The sequence below is a fragment of the Quercus lobata genome, chromosome 7 (genome assembly GCF_001633185.2).
Source record: "Quercus lobata isolate SW786 chromosome 7, ValleyOak3.0 Primary Assembly, whole genome shotgun sequence".
Lineage (NCBI taxonomy): Eukaryota > Viridiplantae > Streptophyta > Magnoliopsida > Fagales > Fagaceae > Quercus > Quercus lobata.
Genome location: NC_044910.1, coordinates 15,563,497 through 15,572,814, shown reverse-complemented (window position 1 = coordinate 15,572,814; position 9,318 = coordinate 15,563,497).

The window sequence follows — 9,318 nt, the reverse complement described above, 5'->3', positions numbered from 1 at the left end:
CTTTTCTAATAAAGCATGATATTTTCTCCTTAGACTTTCTAATTGGCATGTTGATGACCTTAATTTGCAGCTGGGGGTTTGGGAATATAGGATAATCTATGATGATGCTAATAATGCGTTCCTTCCATGACACTGTCCTGCTGCCAAATCTGAGATTCTGGTTCAGAAATATTATTAGAGTCGTAGTTTGGTTTCCTTTCTTTTTTTTTTGACAAAAGTGATAGAAGTTTGGTTTCCTTTCTAATACAACATTTGCCGTTATATATTCTCTATACAAGCTCATGACAACTAAGAATAGACTTGCTAGATGGGTTTATAGAGAGATGTGATTTGCTTTGTGTTTTCTTCTGCAGTGAGATTTAATCTAGGGACCGCCTTTTGTTTAATTAATTTGCTTGTCTTTTCTCAATGGGAATATGATCTTAGAATGAATTTGATTGGTTTTTCTTGTGGTCAATGGTCATGTAATAGTAATACTCCTTTGATATAAAATTCTATCCACTTAACTCTTATTATACCATACACACACTCTCTACGCACCCACAGGCCACAACAGACCCACATCACATTTTTCATAAAAAAAAAAATTGAAATAATATGTTATCTTTTTTTGCTAAACTGAAATAATATGTTATCTCTTAATGCCGTCTTTGTAGTATTTTAATTGTCTTCGAGTAAAATAATACTTTTACTTTAACAGAAGTTGCTCATTCAAACAACGTCCAATACATTATATAACCTTATTAATTAATGAGTGATCGGTTATTAATTTATTGCGTGACGGTTTGATAGGGCCAAATGATTTTGGAATAGTGTCTGTTTGTCTAGCGAGTTAATTTCCTTTAACAAAAGTTCCATCTCGATTAAAGCCACTCCTTTGTCAGACTCAGATGGAGTGTTTGAGACCACTATTATTGGTCCCTATATGAAAGTCCACCAACAACTGAAAGGGGCTCTAAAAATATACATAAATAATGATAACTTTTATAAAGGAAATTACGGATTTCAAATTAAGAAAATCATAGCTAGAGTAGAATAAGGAACTAATTTCGATATGAAAGTTTTTTTTGTGGTTGATAATTCCATACTTACAACGGGATGAGAGATTTGAATCATAAATATCTCTGTTAAAAACACCAAAAGAATTCCAAATAATTGAGCTAGAAGAGTTTTAACTTCAGTATCAAACTTTAGTTGTTGTGATCTGATCCCTTGCTTAGGTATAATGGGCTTCTTTAAAGGTATAACTGTATAAGGTCATGCGTGTTACCTATCCACTTTGTATGACCACATTGAATGAATCAAAAATATTTATATATTTGTTAGTGACTTTCATCACTGTCTTCTAATAGTGAAAAAAAGGAACAAGAAGAAGACCTACAGTCTATCCAATCTTTTTCTCTGCCCACTTATTGTAGATTCCAACCACACTTGTAGGATATGTGTAGTAGTACCCATGATCATGATCAATGTTATCCTTGGATTGGATCGGATTGGATGTGTTTGTTTCAATTGCGTGGACCACTAGCTAGTAAAATGCACTAGCTCTCTGATCGATTCACATGCATGCTTTGGAAACATTGACTTTCGATGGGGACTTTGTTGGATATTCCATCTTAAAGTGAGGAATTTGTTCTATATTCGTAACACTTTCATTCAGCAATATCACTTTCACTTTACTACTAAATTCAACCCCATTTGAATTTGGAACTATTTTTTGCCCTATACAGGATTGAAGCTAGCGATGGGATTGATGTGTGTGATTTTTTTTTTTTTTTGGGGGCTAAATAATACTCAAATTAATTCCACAAAAAGAGAGATACATCAAGCTTTGTGCCTAAGACCATCTCTAGCTAAGGTCCCTTAAATTTGCACCACAGTGAACAAATTGTAGACAAGACGAAATTAATTGGGTTAGGAATTAATATGTGAGGTTAGGAAATTTTGGGTTTACAAATTGTAACCTTATATATATAAAGCTTTCAATTCAACTTCTGGTTAAAAGCCATGTGGTATTAAAAATTAATTGGGTTTAAAAAAAAATGCCATATGGTAATCTTTTTCTCTATGCAAATGAATTACAAAAGTCAGTAATTGAACGTGTATATCACACCACTTTCAGGACCGCGCCCAAGGCATTTGATCCCGAATGGTATGTATCTCTTGGGCCTTCATTGGGTGGCCATGATTGGAGCCCAAAAGACGCGTCTCTAAAATGTATGAAAATTTTCACACCACTTTTTTTATCTATACCTATATATTAGAATTAAAGTATTCTTTTTAATCAGATGCGATGGAATTTCAACTTATAGTCTATAAAGTCTACTTCTTATAATTTCTCTTTTTCTTTCTTTCTTTTTTTCTTTTTTTGATCAGTTTTTGGATTTGCCTAAGATTTTGCCCAACCCACGGCTAAATGGTAAATGCCCTTAAGTCTAAGCATAAAAGCCAGCTGCAAGTCAACACAGTAACAGTCAGCTTAGGACCACAAAGATTGCAACGAATCTGATTTCATATGATCTTACTTGTCTCAATAAAATGCCCATTTCGTTGCAACTAGGGGTGTTTGCAATGCGATTTTGGACTATTTTTAGCACCACATTTTGTGGTGTAGTTTAGCCAAAACTATAACTGTACTGCACCTTATTTTTGCTGTCACATGTGCGGTGCAATGCAGTTTGGAGTTTAATCAAAACCATAACCGCATCCCAGCCTAAAACTACTTTTTCCCTTTAGTTTGAGCTAAGTTTTAAACTATTGTGCTAGTTTTTCTTTATTTTGGACTAGCTTTCCTAGTCAACACTTGCTAGGGTTATCAAACTTTTTTTTTTTTTTTTTTGAAAACTAGGGTTATTATACTATTAATAATATATTTAATATTAAAAATAAATAAATATATTAATATATAGAGAGGGTGCAGTGCGATGCAATTTGTGCAATTTTCTTATTATAAAACCGCAAACTGCACTACACCATGCGATGCGATGCACTGTACTGTTACTTGCGGGGTGGTGTGGTTATGCCATTTTGCGGGAGGTTTTGGTGCGGTTTTTGTAGTTTGTGTGGTCTGTGCAGTTTGGTGAACACCTCTACTTGCAGCTTTTCTAGCTTTAAAATATAAATGAGAAATAAAATTAGCTAATTGCTTTTTTGCTAAAAGTACTTTAAAATATTAATAAAAATAAAAAGCTATATATGCAATTGCAATTATATTTTAATACTTCAATATAAAAAATAGCTTAAAATGAGAAAATCAAATGTTGAACATAATAACTTATTAAGAATAATAATAATAACAACAAATTGTTTTGAATATAATTTTTTATCAAAGAAGATAATATTTCAACATGATCAAAAAAAAAAAAAAAAAAAAAACTATGATATTACTGGTAACTACAACAATTAACAAACTAAGTCCAAATATGTATCAATCCCACATACTGATTATGTGATTTTGTTAAACTACCTTCATCTTAGGCTTATTTAAAGAAGAAATCACATGTGCTACACATAGATTTTAAACCTGAACCGTTCAAAGAAGCGGAAAAGAAAGATATTCAAGATTTTTAAAGTTAGAGCAAGATTTGACCGAGATGAAACCACGATAATGTCATAATTAATTTTTTAGTAATTAATTAAAACACAAATAAATTTATTAAATTTATAAATATTAAAAAAATTGACTAAAAAAATGAAAAAATTAAAATAACTTTAAGATGAATTTTTCAATATTTATAAGGTTAATAGAAAATAATAAATACATAAACAAGCATTAAAAAAATTGTTTAATGATCCTTCAAGTAGAAAGCATTTTAATCTAAAATAAATGATCATTTTTATATAAATTCATAAATACCACTTTCAGTCTTTCACCTTCAACTTCAAAAGTACAATTCTTATTCACAAATAAATTTAGTAAATAAAATTTAATGATATGTTTAATGAGAGAGATGAGAGAGGGGTGACATAATAAAAATGAAACAATATTAATCATTTAGAAAGTAATATAATATATATATATATATATATAATAGCTCAATATCAGTCACAAGAAAAATGATTGGTCTATTGGTTAGCTTCTGCACTAAAAAAATCAGCTTAATAGCCGGTTCACCCCATGCCTTCTTTCTTTGATTTTTATCGAAATAAAAAACTTCCTTCTCGGTGCTAGTGGTTCATTGTTCGACTTTCGTTTTAAGGGGTCCATTGAATTTATTAAAATACACGATTTCTGCACTTAAAAAACCAGCTTAACATGAGTAACTTGATTGGACCGAATGGTTCGATTCAGGTCTAAAAACCGTGGTGCCACATCATTATAATAACCTTCCCCATTACTCTCACACATATCATTGTGTCATATTTACAAAACTTTTTTCTCATATCCTTATCGTCATACATTCTAACAAAATTATGAAGAACAATTATAGCAACAGTAATGAATTTTTGTCTGCGTTTCTAAACACCAAAATTTTCTTATTAACAGCAAAATAGATGAATGGACATAATTAAATTTTTCCTCTAACTTTATTGGTCTCGAACCTTGTTGAAATCAGAGAGGTAGTACCTCACCCCCTAAATGATACAAGGGCCCTTTCTTCATAAGGTCCCTGAATCAACGAAACAAAATTGCCTACAAACAAACACACCTTAAATATGCATTGGGTCGGTTACAAATATCATTATAGTACCTAACATTAATTAAACGTATTGTGTCTATCAATAGGATAAGAAGTAATGTATTATTCTCTTTTGTACATAGGAGTCAATAGGAAACTCGAGCTGAGTAATCCTACAGGACATGCAAATGAGCACTACATTATTAACAAGAAAAAAATGTCATTTCATAAAAAAAGAAGAGAGAGAGATTCAAAAAAAATGTAAATCATGTACAATGATTATTAGCAAATTTCCACTACCTATTTGGACTAGCAAACACTAGTTGTTCCTGCAAGCCCACATAATGCAGCTATAGAAAAGGACAATAGGTGAAATCCCAAATGCAAAATCAAAGAAGTTACTATTCTTGAAGGCACCACACATGGGACCTACAAATAGTTGTAACATTTACTCAAAAAGTCAGCTAAATGCTAATGTCAAACGCACGCTTAAAGCATTCATAATGACTTCTTTTTCTTTCTTTTATGTGATAAAAACTTACATTTTGTACGGATTATCTATTTTTTACTCTATTTCATTAAAATATTGCATCTTCTTTTTTTCTTTTTTCTTTTTTTAATTTCTCCCAAATTATCTCATTCTCCCTCAATCTCTACCACTCTCCCCACCAAAAAATATTGTCCACTCCCAAAGCCACGCATAACCAAATCCTAGGTGAATGATAGAGAATTTTGTGTTGGTATCTTTGCCTCACTCAGATTTCTAGAATTCTTAGTGCATCCGATGATATGTCTTCAGATTTGAACAACTCAATCTTGATTTGTAACCCAAAGGATCCAAATTGAACAACATTGATACCGGCTCTTGAATCTCTTGAAAGAGAAAGATTGAGATAAAATTCTTTAAGAGCTTTCTTAAAAACACACACAACTTTGTTGTGTTCTTTGTACAAACACATGCACGTTGAGATGCTTATATAGTTATGGTGTTAACATTTCCTTTAAGGTATTGGAAGCTATTAAGATTTAGTCCCCAAGAACCCAGAGGACAAAGGCAAGGTAGCAAGGCCTCAAAGACCGGCCGTACCACTCTCACCCAAGTAACATTCAATGTGGTCCAGGTATATCAGGCTATCAGCTCCACTCTGGTAAGGAAATACAGATCAGTATAGCTCCAGTTGGCCAGGTGCGGAACTAAGATTTTTTGTTTGGAGGGGCCAAATTTTGGTATTAATATATTAGTTTCGAATCAAGATAAACCATCGTATACATGCATAAACGTACATACACAAATATAAACATTAATATTTTGATACTAGAGTAGGTCATAATTTATAAATATATTGTATATAAAATTAACAACTTTCAAATATGAATATTCGCAAGATAATTTTTTAGGAAAACTTATTATCTTTTAAACTCTAATGAGTATACAAAAGTTACGTTGTCTCTATAACTACTACACTAATTGACAAATTCTATTAGTTTTTAACTTTTAAGAGCATTATTGGACTAACTCAAACATTTGGTGGGGGGAGGGGGGACTTCTATTTTTGTAGCTAAATATTTAAAGTTTTAATACTTAACTCGAACATTTGGGAGGGTCAACTTCTATTTTTATAGCTATATATTTAAAATTTTAATACTTATACATAATATAAAATAATTTTTTTTAATTTTTGGGGGGTGGGGGATGGCCCCCCCAAGCCATGCTATAGCTCTGCAGCGTAAGGCTTATCTCCAAAGGGCCTCCAAGTGATCTACATCCACATAGCATATCAATCAGTCATCCACGCAAATGAAGAAAGAAATATTGTGAAGAGCAAGCTTACTTCTATTAGAAAAACAATGGCTTAGTGGTAAAACGATTAGCTGTTAACTAACTGGTAGTAGGATGAAATGCACATATCGTATGACCCGTTGATCCTAAGCAATGTCTTGTGCAAACCGACCCACCTAGAAACAGCCCTCCTTTATGTTAGGGGGCACTCCAATGGAACTTCAATCAAATGCGAGTATTCAATCCCGCCGCTGAGATGTCCAACGGATTCCAGGGCCTTGACGAAAGGCTGGGAACCAAGCAAGGAAGCTAGAAAGGGGGCAACGGCCGCTGCTATTAATGCTGCAGGAGCTTCCAACTAGCAAGGAAAGGGAAAAAAAAAATTTCTTAAATAGATTCTCCAACAGGTGAATTTCATCTGAACGATCAAACTTTGAGAAAGTTGGTGTTTTTGGCTTCCAATTAATCTTTTAGCAATCCAAATTTCTAGATCTACACTTCAATCCTTATAGACATAATGGGGAGGGAAAAAGTGATACGTAAGAGAGATGGAATGAGTTGTGACTTCTTCAAGAGATCCACTTTTCGCTATTAATAAGACCTCTTCAATATATTAAAATAATTATTTGCCTAAACTACCAAGTTCTCTATTTTAAAGGAAGCATCGTAGCTAAATGGCATTTGGCCCAATTGATTGATTATCCAATGTGAGTTTTTTGGTTTTTTTGTTTTTTTTTTTTTTGTTTTTTAGTTTGTTTGTTTTAAAGGTTTATTAAGCATATTTGAGATGAAATGCTATCGTTCTTCCTTTATATATTCCCCTTGGCCCCCCCTTTTCTCTGCCAATCAAGTAGGTCAAATTTTACCTGATACATAAGTTATGTTAGGCAAGCTTATGTTTAAAATCATGACTTTGGGAGAAGGGGTTAACAAATAGACCATGTAATAATGTTTCTCAAAATCATAACTCGATTAATGATATTGCCCCTCTTAGATTGAAAGTTTTAACTTGGAGTCGCCTTTTATTCTATTAAAGGAAAAATAAGAAAATTAAAAAAAAAAAAAATGAAATACAATTTTTGTTTATTAAAATGTTTGAATTTACATTGATAACATAAGATAGAATTAAGATAGAATTACAACGCCTTTTATTCTATTATTAGGGTTTTTTTTTTTTTTTTTTTTTTTTTTTTTTAAGAATCGTGGATTATTATTAGTTAATCCACCTCACTCAACCCAAAGTCGATCTTATGGCCGTGGATACAATTTATGCAAACACACAATCCTAGTAAAGCATTCCAACATGTCATAAAACAAGAAATTACATGTATGATTATGAAAAACAAATTCAACATGTTAAGGGTTCACAAAAAACGGATTTTCATGTAGGCATATTCAAATAACATGTTTGAAACCCTAATCCATGGTTCACATGTTCATGCGTTCGTCATCCCATGATTAAACGTGCAAAATTAAAAAGTTTAGGAAATTAATTCAATTTAGAGTTTTTACTAGCATTCACGTTTTTCTTAAATATTTCTTCAAAAATTAAAATAAAATAAAGTAATCTTCCTAAAAAATAAAATAACCATCAAAACAAATAGAGCAATATTATAAATATAAAGGAAAAATTATATAATAAATTATTAAAAAAATAAACTAGAATATTTTTTTTTAATAACAATTTTTAAGTTAAGTTGAAGTACTTTTATACAAATATAATACTAAAAAGAATTTAGTACACGTTGTCTACTAATTTAAAAAATAATAAAATAATAAAATAAAATTTAAAAAAAAAAAACCAAATATTTTTTGGAGTGCTTGTGTTATTAGAAATAGGGTTTATTGAGAAATTGGGATCTTGAATATTACAATGTGGGATTAGGGTTTCTTGGATTTGTGAATGTGAGTTAGAGTTGATTAAGAAATTGTGAACGTGAGTGGTTGATAGTTTCAAGAGCTTGAACGAGGGATTTAGATTATGGAGGATCAGCTAGGGCTAGAGTAACAAATGTGAATGTGAGTTCGGATGGGACCTAAAAGGGAAATGGTTTAGGGATTTATCATAATGTACTAGGGTTTTGGAATGGGAATGGAAAATGGAAGATTGATAATTGGAGTTCATGGATGCAAGAATGGGTTGAGGATTCGAGAGAGAGACAACCAAGTCTAAACAACACAAATTGTAGATTCATTCATTCAATAATGTTTTTTTTTTTTTTTTTTTGATAGGATTCGTTCAATAAGTTGGAAGCGTATAATTATTTCTATTGGCCCACATGGCCCCCATCTTGTGTTTGTATTATTAACACTAACGCATATATTAAATTTGATAAGCATGCTAGGGTTTGTAACTAACCATTATATGGTACAACTAGGACTGAGCAAGGGACCCGACCCACCCGAAAACCCAACCGACCCAACCCGAACCGAGAGGTTTTGGGCGGGTCTGAAAATATTCGGATCGGGTTTCAGGTCTAAATTTCGGGTTATTTTCGGTTTCGGGTCAACGTCGGGTCTGTTATATATGCAAATTCTGAACCCGATTTAAAAAAAAAAAAAAAAAAAAAAAAAAAAAAAAAACCCAACTCTACGTTGGTTTCTCTTCGCCTCTGCCTCCCTTAGCTACTCTCCCAGTTCTATAGACTTCTGAATCTGTTTGAAGTTCTCATATATCTTATGATGAAGAAGAAGAAGAAAAAGAATCGAGCCATGATCATCAAAACAAACGAAGCAAACACGCAACCATCTTAGAAGAAGAAGATCGGATCAGTGCCTTACCTGACTCGATCCTCCTCAGCATCCTTTGCTTCTTGCCCATTAACGACGCTATCAAAACAAGCGTTTTATCCAAAAGATGGGCCTCTCTTTGGACCTCCCTTCCCTCTCTCAGTTTCAACTCCGATTGCTTCGTATACT